The sequence below is a fragment of the Lineus longissimus genome, chromosome 3 (assembly GCF_910592395.1).
Source record: "Lineus longissimus chromosome 3, tnLinLong1.2, whole genome shotgun sequence".
Taxonomy (NCBI): Eukaryota; Metazoa; Nemertea; class Pilidiophora; order Heteronemertea; family Lineidae; genus Lineus; species Lineus longissimus.
Window position 1 is genome coordinate 15,382,918 of NC_088310.1, and position 21,185 is coordinate 15,404,102.

Below are 21,185 nucleotides of genomic sequence, written 5' to 3' on the forward strand. Positions count from 1 at the left end.
ACCCGACTTGTCATCACATGACAACATTCTAGCAACTGGCGCAACTAACCTATGGATATCTTTTAACGTTTCAAGCTTGAAAGGATTATCAGTAATCCACAGATTCAGGAATCTTTCATCGTGACACATGCTTGGTTTCGACGGTTCAATAGTGAGGGGCATTATTACCTTTGGTATCTCACATTCACCTACCCTCCCTAATAATGAAATAGCACCATCTGAAATTTTCTTTTCTAGCTCCTTAGCTATGAAACCCGAAAAATCCTTACAATTAGGGGCATAAGGCAAAAACAATGAGGGTGGCTGCTCAGAATCATATGCCTTTCCCTTGAAACTACCTTTAAAAGGCTGGAAAATCTCGTGGACGTCAACGTCGTATTTGATCCATGACCTCACCCTTTCAACTGGTATTTGTGTAGACTCCAACCTCCTTAAAATGTCATCCCACTCAGGAAAACATCCATGCAAACCTCCCGAAACACAACTATTTGGGTTCCTTAATGGTAATGACGATGGATCGAATTCTGCATTATTCACGATTTCCTCTTCGAACCTGGGTTGCGGTGTTGAGAACTGGGGAACTTTCCCGTCCTGACGAAATAAATACGTCCATTTTGGCTCAAGGCAAACTCTGGCCGCCGCAGCTAGCGGGTCAAAAGGCAGATGCTTCTCCCATTCAGGTACCACAATTGGACTATCAACCTAATAATACAAAAATAAAGATCAGGACGGGACACTTCCCCAGCTCTCAACCCGCGTGGAAAAAATCCACAAGGGCACTAGAGGCCCCCCTGGGTCAAAAGCTCAGGAAGAATTACATCTTTTGTTTCATTTCTTTAAGCTTATCACAATCGCGAAGCCAGTGATCATTAGAACCACACAGGAAACAACCAGTAGGAGCTCTTGCAGCGTATCCTTGAGAATAGCCCCTCCCTCTGGGCCTATAGGACCGGTAACCATAACCATATGACTGAGGAGGCATCTGGTAGCCAGAATAGTTACCCGGCTGGGGACTAGGAAACTGTATACCACTAGGCGGCGATTGACTGGGATAACCAGGTGGGGGTGGAGGATATAACCCAGCCAATGGTGATTTGCGCTCATCCTTCTGATCTTCAACAGCCGCCTTTTCAACAACTACCCTGGCCTTGGCCTCTCTAACACTCTTGGCCAACGCTTTTGCAATGGCATCAGAAACACCTTCCCCTAAAACATTTAATACAAACGTGGACAATGGGAATTTGCCCTGGTTATTTTTCGCTTGTCGAGCCAAATCCTCATACATTATATGATTCCCGTCCCTTAGATGCCCTGCAGTACGCGCTAAATCATCGAGTGGTAACAACAGGAGGGATTCGTTAGGCTCATTTTGTAAACATAATGATCGCACCTTTGCCTTCAGTGCGTCTAAACCATCAGCTGCCGCCCCATCCGTGGTGAGTGGTGGAGTCTCCGTCTTTCTCTTCTTTGGTATCGGTTGTGTCGGTTGGTCACTCTTTTCTTCAGATGTCCCGGGACGAGGTTCTCCAGTATCATGAGGCTGAAAATAAGCATCCAGTCATTTATTAATACGGACAAAGACGGCACCAATGAACACAGAGCGGCACTCATGAGCGGCACTATTGTCCTATTACAATACTTACATACAATATCTGTCCCTTTGGCTGGCCCACTTCATTGGCCGGTATAATCGCACAGTGCAGCAGTCCTCTCATATGCTGTACAATCTCGGTCAGAAGTTATTAACCACCTGATATTTGTAAATTACTCCGTTATTCCCCAATATTTTTTCACCAATTTCTGATGCATGGTAGTTAGGTCATTTGTCCATCATTTGGCAAAATGATTTTTCTGATCAATGGGCGGACTTCGGTTTTGTCGTTGTTCAAAGATTACCGGTCCAATTGAGATTTTCTTAAACTCTGCAATTCCTGAAAATTTTCACCTGTAACATCTTCTTGTTACTGCATAGATGGATATTACCATCAAACATTTTCAAAATATTTGATTTTTTAACGTGAAAATGGCAACTTTGTTGGGATTTTGGCACTCTGTTTCTGTGTCCAGTGAACAGCACTCCGAGATGACCCCCTTTCTATAGTTTGGTTTAGTGGTTTTCCTAGACTTCATCAGTTTCATAATTGACATCCTGATTGAATGGTTGAAACTGACCTGCATTCATCCTTTAGGAAGAACATGGCATGGGGTTGTAAGATCGCCTATTATATTAGGCCTTGGCCATTGAAAATACTCTCAGTATCTCCTGAATAGCCAGGATGAACCTGGAAAGCACCCAAGTTTTGATCTGTTCAGTCTGCTGTCAACACATGTTTTGATATGCCGAGGACACATGGCTCAAGAGAACTTTCTGAGTATCAGAAAGGTCAGTTGATGTCATTGAAAGCTGCAGGGAGGAGTAATCGAAATGTGGCAAGGGAAATTGGTTGTTCTCATGCAATAGTGCAATTTTGGTGGACCCGCTTCCACAATGAAGGAAATCTTCATCGCCGAGAAAGACCAGGTGCCCCAAAATGCACCACTGAACGAGAGGATAGACAGCTTGTTAGGCAATCGAGGATGCATCCGTTCAAAAATGTGAAATCCTTAAGAAATGATGTGGGTTTGAGGGCCAGCCTTTCAACTGTTAAGCGGCGCCTCAGAGTGGCAGGACTAAACGGTTGCATTGCAGCACAGAAGGACAAACTAACTGATGCCCACAAGTTGAGCAGATACAACTTTGCAGTGGCTCATCAAGACTGGACTATTGAACATTGGCGTCAAGTTGCATTCACTGATGAGAAGACTTTTGTCGTTGGAGATAATGGTCAAGTTTTCGTTCGCAGGCCAAAAGGCCAACGCTTTCATTCAGAATACATCAAAATTGTTCAAAGAAGTGGTAGATTCAGCGTGCCTGTCTGGGCATGGATGAATTCACGTGGAGACGGACAGATAGTGCGTATAAATGGGAGGTTTAACCAGAATCAGTATCTGCAAGTTCTTGCAGATCAGATGGACAACATTCATCATGCTTTTCCTGACAGACTTATTTATCAACAGGATAAAAGTCCAATACACACAGCTAGGCGTGTTGGACAGTGGCTTCGTGACCGGGAAATTGAAGTTTTGGACTATCCTTTTAAAGGGGCTGACATGTCGCCAATTGAAAATGTTTGGTCAAAGGTTCAGAGAGATGTGGACTTTACAAATGTTACTAATCAGGATGAACTGTGGCTTGCTGTCGAGGAAAGTTGGAATCGTCTTCGTGAGGACCACGAGTATTGGGAGGGATTGGTTGTGTCACTTCCTGATAGAATGAGGGCTGTTATAGAATCTAGGGGTGACTGGACTAGGTTTTGAATAAACTGTTGTTGTATGGTGATAGTAAAGGTGGGGTAGAGACTAAGCACAGTAAAAAAACCCACTATAGTCTGGTTCAATCTAGAGGTGAACCATTGGAATGCCAGTGTGGAACAGTCAATTTTGACCACAAGATTTTATTTGCGTGTTACCCTTATGAAATGAACTTCTGGCTGAGAATAGTCCATGGGCCAATGTTTATTATTGAGCAAGGTCATCCGATTCATTATGCTATAACATGTAACCTTAATTATGTCATTATTGCCACACTCTAACCACAAACTACATTTCCAATGGTCCACCTCCAGGTTGAACCAGACTATAAACATCTTTAAAAAAGCCCGTGTAGATTTCCCAAGTTTAGGCCATGAATTACACTAAAAATAAATGCCAAGTTACAAAATAATTTCTCTCCATTTTCCTTTGACAATAGCAGTTGTTATTCAATAAGACCATAATCTGATCAGCTTCTATTCAAGATGATCAATGAATGCAAAATAACCCATAAAAGGCCTCATTGGACCTTTGTTAATAGGGAAGTGGTGAAGCTTGAGGGGTCATCTCGGAGTGCTGTTCACTGAACACAGAAACAGAGTGCCAAAATCCCAACAAAGTTGCCATTTTCACGTTAAAAAATCAAATATTTTGAAAATTTTTGATGGTAATATCCATCTATGCAGTAACAAGAAGATGTTACAGGTGAAAATTTTCAGGAATTGCAGAGTTTAAGAAAATCTCAATTGGACCGGTAATCTTTGAACAACGACAAAACCGAAGTCCGCCCATTGATCAGAAAAATCATTTTGCCAAATGATGGACAAATGACCTAACTACCATGCATCAGAAATTGGTGAAAAAATATTGGGGAATAACGGAGTAATTTACAAATATCAGGTGGTTAATAACTTCTGACCGAGATTGTACATCACTTTCTATGCCGGCAAGCTCCAGCAATTCGAGGCCTTCGGCGCCCGTGATATCCTAAAACGCCCTCAATAGTTGACTCATTGGTAGCTCATCAATCGGTTCATCCACGGCCAACCTTGCAAACACGGACGGCGGTTCCTGCATTGCCCGCATCATTTTCAACAGGGACACCTTATCCAATCCGTTCATGGAATGCCTCTTCTTTAATACCGTCACCGACGGTACCACCATCTGGAAATAGACACGCAGTTTAATCAATACCAAAGAAGTGCATGTCCCTATCCCCTCTACACATTCTCGTATAGGCCTAGGTGCCTTTGCGTGCCTGGAATCATTACGCTATGCATTGACATACCGCCATTGCAGTACCATGCACACATAGTTCTTTATCGAAACTCAAACACTAAAATTAATGAGTGCAAGAAGCAATAAAATATTACTCTATTTGAAACACTGCCTTACATATGAAGGGAAGTGGACATGGTGGAGCCGTTTAGAATATATGCACTAGCCTACATTTCGTATTCCGAATGCCGGACGGACGCCATATTTCATGCAAGCATGGCTTACACCACATTTTTGCCCCCTGGCATTTTGCCTCCTGGCTAAAATCCATCAACAACCACTTTATATTTCCACTTTTTCTCCACAATTTCCTCTATTCTTTCCTCTTTATATATATGCCCTCATATATCTTCCAAAATCAGAAATATAGAGAAGAAAGCAGAACATATTCACCTTTCCGAGGAGCTGAAATTCCGTGCCATGACGTCCGATCTCCGCGAAACGAGAAGTGACGTATCAATGATCGTCACGTGACCACACTAAGAATGTAAGGCAGAGTTCGACTGTAACCCGAGGTTGGACTCGGTCGGGTCGAGCTCCAGTCGAACTTCATTTTTTCCGCGGGTACCGACCCGAGTGACGTCATATCTGACCTAGTTAGCTACTCGGGCTCAACCCTCGATGGCATGAGCGTTGAACTCAGCAGACTCGACAAAAACCACGTGACAAAATGGCGGCCTCGAAAACGTAAGGGATAAATTCGTGATTTTTACATTGTTATATCCAATATTGTGTACTCCTGTAATAACGCTGTTGATAAATATTGATAGCTGTACCACCGACATGTTCGGAAACCAGATCGGGATAAAGTTCGGTCAAAAGTGTCTCGAACACCCCCCTTCCAACTCTGAAGTGGGCTCTGAAGTCCTGCAAACTGAATTGCGGGATAACATTTTCTGCAAATCCAGTTATTTTGGGCACCCATTTCCTTCTGGCGAACAAACATAGTGTCCATAAATGTTCTTGACTTGTCAGCTCTACATCTATTGTACTATTGGGAAAAATGAAGTCTAAAAATTCGTATATTGCCGCTATATCCGCCATGTTTAAACAAACCAAATCAACCCGAACCGACTCGACTGCGTTCGCGTGCTACCCCTACTCGACATGCGCATTTAAGGCATGATGTCATCGCCTGAGGAACTCTAAGCCGACCCTAGAGTTACAGTCGAACTCAGCCTAACATGTTCCAACTTTGCTCGCAAACGCCAGGTAACCTCCACAATTGACATAATTGAGTACCCCGTAACGCGGAGGTCGGTTAATAGGTCGGGTCATCAATGTCTATTGTTGGAGTAAAATGGACATCCTCGCTATTGTTAGAGTAAAAATTGACAACTTCGCTGGACTTAGAACATTTTTCAAATCAGGCCTAGTCAGACGGCGAGCTATGCGAGGAACTACTGTATGTCAGATAGTTGATCATAAGTAAAGTGATTCTGACCGGTTTTATCGGCATATTTTTGACCGGTTTTCGGCATCAAAATCACCAATGGTCGACCAAATTACTAGTATTTCAGTGTGTGTTTATGCATTACTCGTTCAGTGTACAGGATTCATATTGCTAGCTTGCCATGCATTGGGTTACTGTCTACATTTTCCAGGCAATAGTTTGGCAGTAGGTGGTTATGAATGCATATTCCTTGCACCAAAAAAACGATTGTTCTTAGTAATGAGTCCATGATAACGTTATGTAAGAGGCATGTGCTGATCTATGTGGTGTATAGACACTTTTAAGATGTAGTATTGAGATGTACCCCTTTTAATATTCTCTTTATTTCATTTTTTCAATTGTCCAATGCTCAGTATATCTTCTTCTTAATTACTTACCCGAAACAACATGTTCACAATTACGTAAGGGTGGTTTTGAGAGCCGTAACTTTACTTCTAAGAGAGTCTTTCAATAAGATTTTGCTTTCAACAAGTAACTTAGATCTGAACTCATTTGGATAATTTCGCCGAATATATATGTAGATACCATAAATTGGCAATTACAACTTAATCGCATAGCGAACTGTAGTGCCAATCATTCTACCGTTGTCTTTCCGAGGTTGCGCCCAATTTCGACTCCAACGGCATGGAGGTGCCTAGGCCAATGAATTTTAAACTACACTACAACTCTCAATTTTCCTTCACCATTTTTGACGTTTCCTGACATTATGTCTTCCAGCTTGGTCGAGTATGACTTCGATGAAGTCCATCGTGTTTTCTCCTAACAGTTGCCACACAATTCGTTCAACATGCTTTTCGTTTTCTGCACTTTATGCAACATACACGACCAGATTTATGGCATTACCCACGTCAGTTTATGTGACGTGTTGTAATGTGTTCGGTCATAGTCACCGTTGTGCGTTCTTGCATGGGAGGGGGGGGGGGGGCAATCAATTTCCAGTGAGAGGATTCGGACAGTGTCAATAAGTTACTGTCCACTATGGTTACCACAGCGCTGACGACAAAAGTAAGTAAGTAAAGTTACATTTACATGGCGCTATTTCCACTTTAGAAATGCTCAAAAGCGCCAATAACAAACTTGGAAACTCCAGCAGATTCAACAGCGAATAATTCCTGTTTTATGGCACTCGAGGTGTATTTGCTGGTAGACATCTATAGATGATAACTTAAAGACATCTGTTAGTAAGTTTATATTGATATAGCTGTCTTGAATATGTAGAAAAAGCAGTATGTTTTGTAGACCTATGCCTAATTCAGGGTATAAAATGCGCTTATCTATCCCATAGCTACGGTGGCCCATAGAGGACATGCGTTTATTTTCAATATATTAGAATATTTTTCTTTTACAATGCGATTTTTTTCTCTCGAATTACAACCGCCGTCGGATTTATTTCTCACCGCCGAAAAAATAATTCCCACCGCCGGGTTAAAAATAATTCCCACCACCGCGGTGGAAAATAATATCCACCGCGGCGAAAATAATATCCACCGCGTAAAGAGAAATGTTTACAACCACGATTGTGGCTGGACTAGTATCAGGTCAAGGAGAGTAACAACATAAGAAAGATCAGAGCGGCAGCTAATTCGTTATTGACATCGCAAGGATGAAGACAATTGAAGAGGTAGGTCATTGACATTGTATTATTCAGGTCTACTGCCACAATCTACTAAATCAAAGCAGAGCCTATCATTACAAAGAGCCGGCATCTTCACAGCACAGGACATAGCCTAGCCTAGTAGCTGGCCGGGGGCATCCGTACGTTGGTCCATAGAGGACATGCGTTTATTTTCAATATACTAGAATATTTTTCTTTTTAATTTTATTCTGCTTTGATTTAGTAGCTTGTGGCAGTAGACCTAAATAATGCAATGTCAATAACGAATGTCAATAGCGATGTCAATAACGAATTAGCTCCCGCTCCGATCTTTCTTATGTTGTTACTCTCCTTGGCCTGATATTAGTCCAGTCACAATCGTGGTTGTAAACATTTCTCACCGCGGTGGATATTATTTTCCACCGCGGTGGGTATTATTTCCACTGCGGTGGATACTATTTCCCACCGCGGTGGATATTATTTTCCACCGCGGTGGTGGGAAATATTATTTTTAACCCGGCGGTGGGAATTATTTTTTCGGCCTTGAGAAATAAATCCGACGGCGGTTGTAAGTGCCAAGTGCCATAGAACAGAAATTATACGCCGTGGAATCGGCCTGAGTTTTCAAATTTGTTTTTGTCGTCTGCTAGCGCTGTGGTTACCATAGTGGACAGTGACTTGCTGACACTGTCCGAATCCCAACACTGATTTCGGGGGTTATTCGGCACATTTTGATTTGATGAGGAGGTGTGTTGGAGGCGCGGTTTAAAATGTTTCAATGACATTGATTGATCGAATGAATCAGTGTCGCCACATTTTCAGCGCGTGCAGAACTAATATTACATAATATTGGTCAAGAAGACACAGACCCGAGTTGGTTTAGCGGTGTTATTCTTGTCCTCTCTAACTTTAAAGAATTTCTCGGATTTCTCAAGAGGCACTCGACGGATCGAATTGAAACCAACGCAGTTCGTTAGAGGAAATCAATATCTCTAATTTAAGACCAAAAAATCGAAGACCCGATAAGATACGACTGTTTGCTTTACAATTATCTGATGAAAACGTTCAATTACGTAATTCTTAGTGAGACCTTTATGTTTATTCCTTTATAGTGTTATTCATGTTTATTCAACGGACGAATAAAAAGATAATCTGGGCTCAAAACGGCGCTAAGCGGTACAATTCACTAGTTTGGGCCTTCTATTCCCCGTTATGAACTTTTTCACTTTCAGTTTTCTAAGAAACAGCATATCTGATTTTGCACCAATAGATATTGGAACTACGGTGCTAAGGAAAGCTCAGAAGGTAGGGTTTTTCTGTTATGATTTTATATGGCTATCTTACCCCTCAAATAAATAAAAAATAGCCGTCTATGAGCATGTTGGTATGTAAAACAACGGCCTTTAAAAGGAATGCACTTGGGCTCCATTAGAAACACTAGCATATACCCATGGAGCGGGCAAAGTTGAAATGTAATATACATCTATACTATAATGCGCGTTGTGGCCGCTGTTTAGGAGGTAATTTTTGTTTCAAAATTGGGCCTTGGAAATACGTCGAATTCTTGTAACCTTCGGCTTCGTAGGTCTGGATCATACGTAAGAGTGTCACTGAGGGTGTCATACGTCGAATATCTTCGTGGTTTTAGAATAAATAACAACTTTTCAGAGAGCACGTCGACTGGAGAGCTCCGCTCATTCTCAAAAGCATACACAAACTTCACGCATATTCTCCCTGCCACATCAGTATTAGCTTCCAGCACGTATGTAGTGCTATACAACCTGGTCCATGGTGCAGGGTATTAGCAGGGAGATTAATGATTAGCCTGTTCTATTTTAGTTCTATTCGAGAAACACTGACCTGAGTGATAAGGCAAATTCTGCAGAGTGGCCTACCGGAACATGCAGTCACGGTATCAATAAACAGTTATGCCAGGATGGACAAAATATGTACAGTGGCCAGCGCTTGCTCTTTGATTTATTCTTTACTGACTGATGTTGTCAGTTTGAATTGCGTTCTGCATCTCTCCATGCGCCTGGCTTTGGTCCGACAGTGGCATTGGGTACGGGAGTGGGTAGGTGATATGCCTTATATGTGAGGGCCTTATTTGGAACAGGACCTGCTGTCACTGGTCTCAATGCATTGTGCAAAATAGCGTACTCCAATCAATCTATTAGGGGTTGCATGTAGATAGCAGCAATAAGTCCCTAAATGCAGTTAATTTCGTGTTTAACCTTTAATAAAACTTCAGTAACGTTAGAAATTTAATGTAGCTCAATCATCGTGCCCATTTAACTAATGTATATTACATTTCAACTTTGCCCGCTCCATGGGTATATGCCAGTGAGTTAAATGTGCACGATGATTGAACTACATTAACGAATTAGCTCCCGCTCCGATCTTTCTTATGTTGTTACTCTCCTTGACCTGATATTAGTTCAGTCACAATCGTGGTTGTAAACATTTCTCACCGCGGTGGATATTATTTTCGCCGCGGTGGATATTATTTCCCACCGCGGTGGGTATTATTTACACTGCGGTGGATACTATTTCCCACCGCGGTGGATATTATTTTCCACCGCGGTGGTGGGAAATATTATTTTTAACCCGGCGGTGGGAATTATTTTTTCGGCCTTGAGAAATAAATCCGACGGCGGTTGTAAGTGCCAAGTGCCATAGAACAGAAATTATACGCCGTGGAATCGGCCTGAGTTTTCAAATTTGTTTTTGTCGTCTGAAAGCACTGTGGTTACCATAGTGGACAGTGACTTGCTGACACTGTCCGAATCCCAACACTGATTTCGGGGGTTATTCAGCACATTTTGATTTGATGAGGAGGTGTATTTGAGGCGCGGTTTAAAATGTTTCAATGACATTGATTGATAGAATGAATCAGTGTCGCCACATTTACAGCGCGTGCAGAACTAATATTACATAATATTGTTCAAGAAGACACACACCCGAGTTGGTTTAGCGGTGTTATTCTTGTCCTCTCTAACTTTAAAGAATTTCTCAGATTTCTCAAGAGGCACTCGACGGATCGAATTGAAACCAACGCAGTTCGTTAGAGGAAATCAATATCTCTAATTTAAGACCAAAAAATCGAAGACCCAATAAGATACGACTGTTTGCTTTACAATTATCTGATAACATTCAATTACGTAATTCTTAGTGAGACCTTTATGTTTATTCCTTTATGGTGTTATTCATGTTTATTCAACGGACGAATAAAAAGATAATATGGGCTCAAAACGGCGCTAAGCGGTACAATTCACTAGTTGGGGCCTTCTATTCCCTGTTATGAACTTTTTCACTTTCAGTTTTCTCAGAAACAGCATATGTGATTTTGCACAAATATATGTTGGAACTACGGTGCTAAGGAAAGCTCAGAAGGTAGGGTTTTTCTGTTATGATTTTATATGGCTATCTTACCCCTCAAATAAATAAAAAATAGCCGTCTATGAGCATGTTGGTATGTAAAACAACGGCCTTTAAAAGGAATGCACTTGGGCTCCATTAGAAACACTAGCATATATCCATGGAGCGGGCAAAGTTGAAATGTGATATACATTAGTTAAATGGGCACGATGATTGAACTACATTAAATTTCCAACGTTACTGAAGTTTTATTAAAGGTTAAACACGCAATGAACTGCATTTAGGGACTTATTGCTGCTATCTACATGCAACCCCCAATAGATTGATTGGAGTACGCTATTTTACACAATGCATTGAGACCAGTGACAGCAGGTCCTGTTCCAAATAAGGCCCTCACATATTAGGCATATCACCTACCCACTCCCGTACCCAATGCCACTGTCGGACCAAAGCCAGGTGCATGGAGAGATGCAGAACGCAATTCAAACTGACAACATCAGTCAGTAAAGAATAAATCAAAGAGCAAGCGCTGGCCACTGTACATATTTGTCCATCCTGGCATAACTGTTTATTGATACCCTGACTGCATGTTCCGGTAGGCCACTCTGCAGAATTTGCCTTATCACTCAGGTCAGTGTTTCTCGAATAGAACTAAAATAGAATAGGCTAATCATTAATCTCCCTGCTAATACCCTGCACCATGGACCAGGTTGTGTAGCACTACATACGTGCTGGAAGCTAATACTGATGTGGCAGGGAGAATATGCGTGAAGTTTGTGTATGCTTTTGAGAATGAGCGGAGCTCTCCAGTCGACGTGCTCTCTGAAAAGTTGTTATTTATTCTAAAACCACGAAGATATTAGACTTATGCAAACTCAGTGACACTCTTACGTATGATCCAGGCCTACGAAGCCAAAGGTTGCAAGAATTCGACGCATTTCCCAATTTTGAAACAAAAATAACCTCCTAAATAGCGGCCACAACGCGCATTATAGTATAGATGAGACATAATTCAGAGCTAACAGATTCTTTTCATAAAAACGTGCGGTTTCCAGTTCAGGGGATCTCGGGCCTATATTAACCTCGGAGGTATATAAAATTTCTATGGTTTTGAGCTCTGCATTGCATCCCCAGTGGAGTAAAGGTGCTTATTCTGTGATATGTCAATATCAAAGAGGTACGCATTGTATCCCTGTGTTCCGAAATGGTGGGTGGTCCATGATATTTAAACATCTTCATGCATCTTGGTATAAGGACATCCAGTTTTGCGTCTATTGCCAATTTTATCCTTCAAATGAAATATTTGACATTCTGCGAGTATTTTGGTATGTTGCACAAGGCTAATTCATGGATAGAATTGGTACTGCCCTGGAATAACGCGGAACAAGTCCTATTTGTCCAACAGACATGCACAATTTCTTGCAACTCCCAGTTCAGACCATATCGCGCTCAAATGGCTTGGGTGGGATAGGCTCTTTTACTCACGGTAATATAACATTGTTTAAGGTTTTGAGCTTTCCTAATTACCTAAGTGGAGTACAGGTCGATATTATTATATATGTTTATTCGTACTACTTTCCGTTGTACAGATAACAAAAAAATATAATATATGATATATGATGTGATACCATACCTCAATCGAGAAGACGTGAATATGATTGGCTTGGGTGGGATAGGCTCTTTTACTCAAGGTAATGTAACATTGTTTGAGGTTTTGAGCTTTCCTAATTACCTAAGTGGAGTACATGTCGATATATGATGTGATACCATACCTCAATCGAGAAGACGTGAATATGATTGGTTTGTCCAAGTCACGGGAGCGGGCAACATATCGCTATGTTTTTTTCCTGGGCTTCACAATGTTACAGCTTTTGTTGCCTTTAAGAGAAAGTTACTTTATAAAGCATTTCGCTACATCATTCATCGACTCATCCCACAAATGCAATGTTTTACGGCTTGGCTGTCTTATAAGAGCTAGGAGATTATTTTAGCGGGCAACATTGCTATATCTCATACCTCAAGTGAAATTCCGTGAATATGATTGGCTGATACACATCACGTGACCGTGTGGTATTCACAATGTTGCCCGCTCCAGCCGGTCGACATTTTTCCTTGTATCCCGGCGTGGCGACATTTGGCATGTGTCCCTCCATGGCGGGGGAATTTATATCATAGGGAGTTTCCGCAAAGCCCCCGAAACGCCAACATGAACACCTCTCTCATTGTTTGACCTCTTGATAACGATGTCGAACAATGTGATAGGCGTTCACGTAAACGTTTCGGGAGGATTGCAAAAAACTCCCTAATGTCTTTTCCTTTGCCCCGTAAACGCAATGTTACACATTTAGCTGCATTTTAAGAGAAGATTATTTTTGTCAGACAACCTTTTGCGACAGATGTCTATTTCTTAGCCACTCAATAGGCCCATGCACTAGTGTCCAGTGCATGTATGATATACACTAATATATGTGTAACCCTAACTCTAACCCTAAACCTAACCCTAACCTTAACCCTAACCCTAACCCCTAACATAGCAATCTGATTGGCTCCGACGATGTGGCACGCGACGATAGGTAGCTTCGGTAAGATATAGCAAATGGTGTCCTTGGTTGACGTGCGGTATACCGTAGGTCACCCCTCGAAAACAGTGTTGACCTCTGACCAGAGCCACCTTGCTGTCAACCATGTGTCCTCGGGTTGACATTTCGGTATATCGCCCTAAAATGACATGGCCGTAAAGGAAGGATTTGTCTGCAATATTTTGTTCACATTGCGGCGTGAATACTTCGCTGGGGTTACAGCAAATCACGAGGGCGACATCAAATGAGGAAACTGATACCAAGCGGGTGAATCTAAAAAACGAATCCAACTTGCCGTTCGATACTGCAGCTTATATTGGCGTATCGATTTGTTATCCGGATCAGATGATATACTTAAAATGTCGGGTTTAGTCAAATATGGCATAGGAATGGACCCCTCTCCCTAAAATTTACCGAAAATAAAACGACCACAGGAGCAAAGGAGGCACTTTTATTTTCAAACAGTCATAACTGCGTCCCGGCTACATCAATGGTTGCGTGTAACGTTATGCTGAATTGATAGGTATTCTTATTGATGTAAGTGGCTTATATTGGTATTAAAGAGGCGTCCTCAACTAACACAATACGAATGGTCCGAACATCAACATGGTTTGACGGGCTAGGATTAGTCTATTTGGCTTTGGAAGCGTTCCTACCGGATTCCGTCTCGGAAAAAGTTATGAGCATGTAGAAAGTACGATTTTAAAGGGAAAACAGCGAAATACTTTATTACAGGTACGTGGCCAGAAGGTATGGTCTCACTAGCTAGTGGTGATCAGGTCCGGATTGTAGCCCCCAAAAAACTAGTTCTTCAATCTCGGGTGATTACCATGGATACAGACGGGCCTACTCTATCCCTATTGCTACTTATTCAAATGTAAATGTCCGAGGTATTTTGTGAAGGGGTAGCTCTGACGATTATTTTGAGGAATATACCAGTTTCCTCTGTGCACTTACGCGGTGAACAGGCCCTGCATGCTATTTATAGCTCAACAGAGTGTTGACATAGACTGGTTCCTGTGAGATTGCACATGTTCTCAAGGTAAAATTTCGGAGGCAAAAAACTCAAACTATAGCCGCAACGACAGCCTATATGTATATAAAATATTGAAATAGTCGTTATTTGGCTTAAGGCATCAAGCAGAAATTTTTCAAATTTGTGTTGACCTACAGGGTGTCGCATGCATTGTGCTGCATCAGTCGATTCATGACTGTAAGTCGAGACGACATTGAAACTTGGCCAGATGTATTCTGCAAGTAAAAAGCTATTCATAAATGTATAGGTTTGTTTGAGAATGAGATAATGCCATGTCTACAGCCGCTGGAACAAGGGTATGCATGAAATGACGTCGCGTCATTTCATTTTTGGAGGCAGGTAGACCGCACCGGCTAGTGATATCTATGTTGCGTATTGCGTGGGCGAGGTTTGAGTTATAACTGCCACAGCCTTCACATTTTTAGGGCGCCAAAGTAAGGATAGTGACAAACTAAGGGTAGTGACCCGATCCCAAATTCACATAATACAGCCTCATAAAATCGCCAAAGCATCCTCTGCATATGTATCAATCAGTAAGAATTAAATGGGATGACTACATCACCAAGTCTTTCCCTGTTAAAAACGATATCAAACAAGGCGGGGTTTTGTCCCCCATTCTCTTTAATGTGTATATAGATGACTTGTTAAAGAACCTCAAGTCTACTACGCTGGGGTGCCACATTGGTGATGTATTTGTAGGGGCATTCGCATTCGCGACATTATTCTGCTAGCACCGGCTTTGATGTCTCCCAAACATTTGTTGAGGTTAGCAGATGAATTCTCTGTAGAATATAGTATAACTTTTAATGCACTTAAGAACAAATTTCTCGTCTTCGGCAGGGCAATAGACAGCTATCTAGAACTTACTGTTAATCGTGTTACTATGAGGGCAAGTAGGTGTGAGAATCATCTTGGAGTTTCGTTTGGGCCGGATGCGGACATGGTTCGGGTAGATAACAGTATAAATGATATTTAAAGGAAGACCAATAGCTTACTAGCACAATTTTGCTATGCTAACTCCGAAGTCAAGTATTTCCTGTTTAAACGGTTTTGTGTGCCACTGTATGGGTTGTTTGATGTGGAATTTGTCGAAACCATATGTAGAGAGATTTTATACTACGTAGAGGAAGTGTGTCAGAAGGGTTCTGAATATTCATCGTCGAACACACAACAATTTAATAAATTAGATAGTAGATGAGATGAGTATCGAAACGCAAATAGAACAGCGACTCTTGAACTTTCATGCCTCTCTTTCGAAAAGTGATAACCTGTATGTTGAGATGTGCCTAGGAATTGCAGCTAATGGCGGGATGTCATCTCTGGCATTAGCCACCGTCGTATAATGCATAAGCAGGCCGATCCCAAACCTGAGGTAGACCAACAGGTACTACAGAGAAGCCGAGCAATCTCAGAATTCATAACCTTAAGGGATGAATTATACCCCGACCGGCAAGAGGTCACCGAAATTTTGGAGTATCTTTGTACAAACTAAATTCTGAAACTTCTTTCTGTATTCCTGTAAACACCCTGCATTCTTGCAGTACTAAATCATTGCACAAATTATGTAACTAATTCTGCACTATTCTTTTGTATACCGTAGAGTATGAAATAAACACACATATGTATATATATAGCATACACATATGGAAACTAAGATGATGACGTTAAAGTAGCATTTGGAACAGAGAGGCACAAAGTAGAGAGGCACAAAGTGGAACTCGTCTTCACTGGCTAGTGAGACCTACATTACCATTTAGCATCAGAACTTAAAGGGGACCATATATTATTTCCTATCCAGGAAGCACGGGCGATAAGCTACGAACCTAAACTATTATTTACGTATCAAATCCAGCTTTTTACAAATTCCTTTCTGTTGAGAAGAAATTTGCTGATAAGTTGGGATTTTGCTGCGGAATGAGCATTTTTGAATGAATATTTTTTGTGATGTTGCCAAATGTAAATGATGAGGCTTTATTTCTGCTTGGGCCGCGCTTCAGTCAGTTGGCCACGCCCCTCTCGCACCCCGATGACGTCACTCACGTCACTGCATAATCTCACAAAGAGAGGCGGGTGAAGCTGTTTTTAAAACACGATATTCTGATATTGTTCATCTTGATAGATACAACTTCCTATTATCATACTGTGCACACCTATCCATTTGAATCCATTGTTAAAATATTAGTTAGTTAGTTTTTTTAAGTCTAATTAGGCTCAAGACTTAAAGAAGTCCATAAGATAATTACTAAGTGTGCAGCGTATTGTGTGGCTGATCAGCTTGAACATTTGACATATCCTTTGTTTAAGCTATAAATGAGAATGACGACTAAACGAATATGTCGATATTATCTACAGCGTCATTCAAACATTCTGCGAAAGCTACGTTACAAAATCGCCGACCGTTTTAGAAATATATGCAGTTTTTGATTTCATATATGAAATCAATTTGTGCCGGAGAAACAAGGCCGTAATGATTACGGTTAGACATAGAAAAATGTATTGGTTGGGATAACAGCGGGTATGAAAATTAATACTGGTGTGACCATTGAACTTCAGAAACTGTCCGTGGATATTCAAAGATTCAAAAACATTGAGAATAGAAAACGAATTTCCTACCTTAGCATTTAGTAGTTGTCGTTTCCTCAAGATACAACCTGTCCACAATCATCACTAAAATTGTATCAAAATTCTTGATAAACAGTGAAGAAAAATGGAAAACGAAGCCGTTGTTGAAAGGTTAGAAAGTGTGTATCCTTGTAGCGTGTGACGCACTAAATACCAGCTCTATTCTTGATTCCCGGCGATGTGATTGATGTCAGGTCGATTGTTATGCTAGCTTTCTGATGTCATGGGATAAAAGAGCCTCTTTCATTGTCTGACGAAGCATATTTTCAAGCAGCTTAGTGGTACGCGCAAAAGCTAAGGATTGTCGGTGTACACATTTTTGCATTTCGTTCACTATGAAATCCCAAGAAATTGTGCAGATCAGCTACGTTAAGATAGGGAGGTTACGATCGCACACGATAGCGTCAGGACGTCGTTTAGCTATCTCTCTATCTATCTATCAACCACATTTCTACACCCATATCAGTCCGATTAGGTCTGTCTCATAACAGAACGTAAGGGACGGACGGGAACCAAAATCAACGTCCATGGACGCGTAGTAGGATTAATCTAATAGGCCTTCACATGTCACGTGGAGTACGTTTGCGTTCCAAGTTCTGAATGGAGGCCGGCCATATAACAATGATCTTTGCACTGAATAATTGCATTCAATGGCAATAAACCGCCCATATGGGAAGGTTCATGTAATTTTCCTTTATCATGCATCTAGCCTTATCCCTGTGGTGACATGATTAGACACGCATTGAAAATGGTCAATAAAATATCATTCCTTTGTCCGAAATTGAATTGATTATTGATAACATTTAATTGCCATGGTTTGTGTTGGCCAGCAGTCGCTTGGCCTCACGCTACTTTCACCATGGAGAGAATTAGGATGTTTTTGTTCGCTGCTCCGCCGCCCATACCACCGCCACCAGTTTTGCTTACACCAGCATTTCATAATTTAGAAGTGCGTCCGCCTCCGTTGCCTCCAAGACTTGATGAAGTTCTCACCAATCAACCAAATGGTCCATACGGTGGTAACGACGTCTTTACCAGGATTAGAAACCACCAGATGGACTTTTGGTATCTATCAGGTGAGACAGTGGCCTCTTTCCAGCACCTCGTAGAGGACATTACGCCCCTTCTGGAAAACAGGCCAGGACGGTACCGAGATCATTTGCTGTCGGTGGAGAACCGTTCACTACTTTTTTTCTATTGGATCAAGAAATATCCGGACATTGTTGCGATGAGTGCAATGTTTGATATCAGCAAGCAATCTGTTTGCAGGGAACTTTATTTTATGACAGATGTTTTGTGGACTTATTTTCAAGACGGTATAACATGGCCGACCGATGAAGAGTGGGAACAACTGCGGGGCAACTGGGATACTATTCCAGATGCTGTTGGGGCGATAGATGGAACGGTACACGCAATCGAGATCCCAAAGACTGAGGATCCCCACCTTATCATAGTCATAACTTGTTACTGTTACTCAGCCACAGTCCAACAATGAACCGCTTTCTTTTGCATAGTAACTACTTAGATAAAAAAATGGCCAGGGCCATTGTGCTCACCTCATGTGGAGGAAAGATGGATAAAGAGCATGGTATTGTGTCATGTAGTGTTAGGTTTGATGTAGGTCCAAGCAATTACAATTTCCCCAAAATGGCCAATTTACAGTACATTCGACCTATGTGACCTTGAAAAGTAGGTCAAATCAAAGAAGACCCGGATGACACATTGAATGGTTGCTAGAATTAGATGTACCTATGATATAAAATTGGTGCCAATCGGGCAAGTCATAACTAGAAATAATGGCATTTTGAAGAATTTAGGATTTGGCCCCCTCCCTGGAGGCCAAACGGCAAATCAGATCGCACCAAACTTCGGTACCTGCGATCACCTGACCAAGGGGTACATGTGTACTTAATTTGTGATCAATAGTCATTGCAGTTAAGAAACGTGCCATAGTTACGGCCTGACGGCGAATTTACGCCATTTGACCTCTGTGACCTTGACAAGAAGGTCAAATTAAAAACCTGTGTGACATATACTGTATGGTGGTTAGATGTACCCATGATATCAAATTGGTGGCAATCGGGCAAGAAGTTAAGGAATAATCACATTTTTAAGGTTTTTGGATTTTGCCCCCTGGTGGTCAAGTGGTGAATCATATTGGACCAAACTTCGGTCCCTGAGATCACCTGACTAAGGGGTAAATGTGTACCAAATTTGGTATCAATAGTCATTGCAGTTTAGAAACGTGCCATCGTTACATCCTAATGGCCAATTTACACCATTTGACCTCTGTGACCTTGAAAAGGAGGTCAAATCAAAAACCCGGAGGATATATGATGCACCTTTGCTAGAAGTACCTACCATATTTTTTTCAAAATTTCCCGACTACTATTAAGGGAGATATTGCATATTTTCACTTTTAACGTTTGGCCCCCTGGTGGCCAAACCATGAAACGAATCGGACCGAAACTCGGTCGCCAAGGTGTCATTACATAACGGTACATGTGTACCAAGTTTCAACTCAATAGCTCTAACAGTTACGAAACGTGCCCTGCTAACGGACGACGGACGACGACGACGACGACGACGACGACGACGACGACGACGACGACGACGACGACGACGACGACGACGACGACGACGACGACGACGGACGACGGACGCCACGGTATGGGATAAGCTCACCTCTGCTAAGAGGTGAGCTAAAAAGACACTAAATTTGGTTAATACGAGCCAACCAGGCTTTTATCAATAATTGACCGCTTGTCTATAACAAGGCCTATTCGGTAACATCGGTAACATCGATTTCCCTTCATTGACAGTTAACCAACGCACGTTATCAAAAAGCTATTGTATGTATAGGTGGGCGTTCCTAATGTGCTTTGGTGACCACCAATCAGAAGAAGGACCTTACATATGTATTCATCACAGCAGCGCAGCCCTGGTGGTAATGCTCGTGTAACCAATAGCATCAAAGTTAACAAGCATGGTACGTTGAATTAGGTACTTCTTAGGTTCCCGTCTGTCCCTAACGTTCTATAATGAGACAGACCTACTAGGTCTGTCTCATAACAGAACGTTAGGGACGGACGGGAACCAAAATCAACGTCCATGGAAGCGTAGTAGGATTAATCTAATAGGTATCTACCGAAAGTATCCGTAAACATAGACGTATTTTCGTCCTTGCGCCTCTTAGTAGGCCACAGATGATTGGCGAACCATACGTGCAGTTCTTGAATAGGAGGCGGGCTTGTTATTAATGAGCATTGAATTAGTTGAATGGAAATTGATGACAAAATTCGCACAATAATTGTGAGCATTTAACAAAGACTAATCTACAACATGTAAAAGTAGCTGACGTGGGCGATAGAAATCAGTTATAGTGTCCACTGTGTCCCGTCAATCAGGTAAACATAAAAGGGATTTTAAGTGGTTGAGTCCGTGTAATCTTTTACTGATCGATCTCTTGATCTGGCGGTAGATCAATAGTAAGCGACATGGATAGGTTGCGTTTGCAGCCTTTGCTTCTTCCGCCGGTCTTACCACCGCCACCACCGCAGCTTCCACTGATGTTTCTGGCTCCACCACTTCCTCCACCTCCGGCAGTGCCCCGCTTTGAGGAAATTATCACGACCAGGCAGAACGCTCAATATCGAGGAAGGGATGTTTTTTCGACGCTTATAGCTCATGAGCTAGATTTTTGGAGAATGACTGGGGAGACTGTAGAATCATTCCAGCAGATCGTGGAGGATATTCGCCCTCTCATTCAGGAAACGATTGGACGGCCGCATAAACTTACCGTGGAAAACCGCCTGCTGCTAACATACTTTTGGTTGAAGAAGTATCCGGATATTGTCGAACTATCTACAATGTTTGACATCAACGGAAACTCTG

General features: G+C 41.9%; 1 protein-coding gene across 1 annotated transcript in view; it reads right to left on the reverse strand.

Annotated features, from left to right (window-relative positions):
• The window catches only part of LOC135484961 (uncharacterized), a 91,893-nt gene extending 73,963 nt beyond the window's left edge, over positions 1 to 17,930 (reverse strand). The window contains exon 1 of the mRNA XM_064766678.1: positions 17,283 to 17,930. The gene's annotated coding sequence lies outside the window, so the exon portion shown is untranslated. The remainder of the gene's footprint in view (positions 1 to 17,282) is intronic.
• Between the last annotated feature and the right edge of the window lie 3,255 nt (positions 17,931 to 21,185).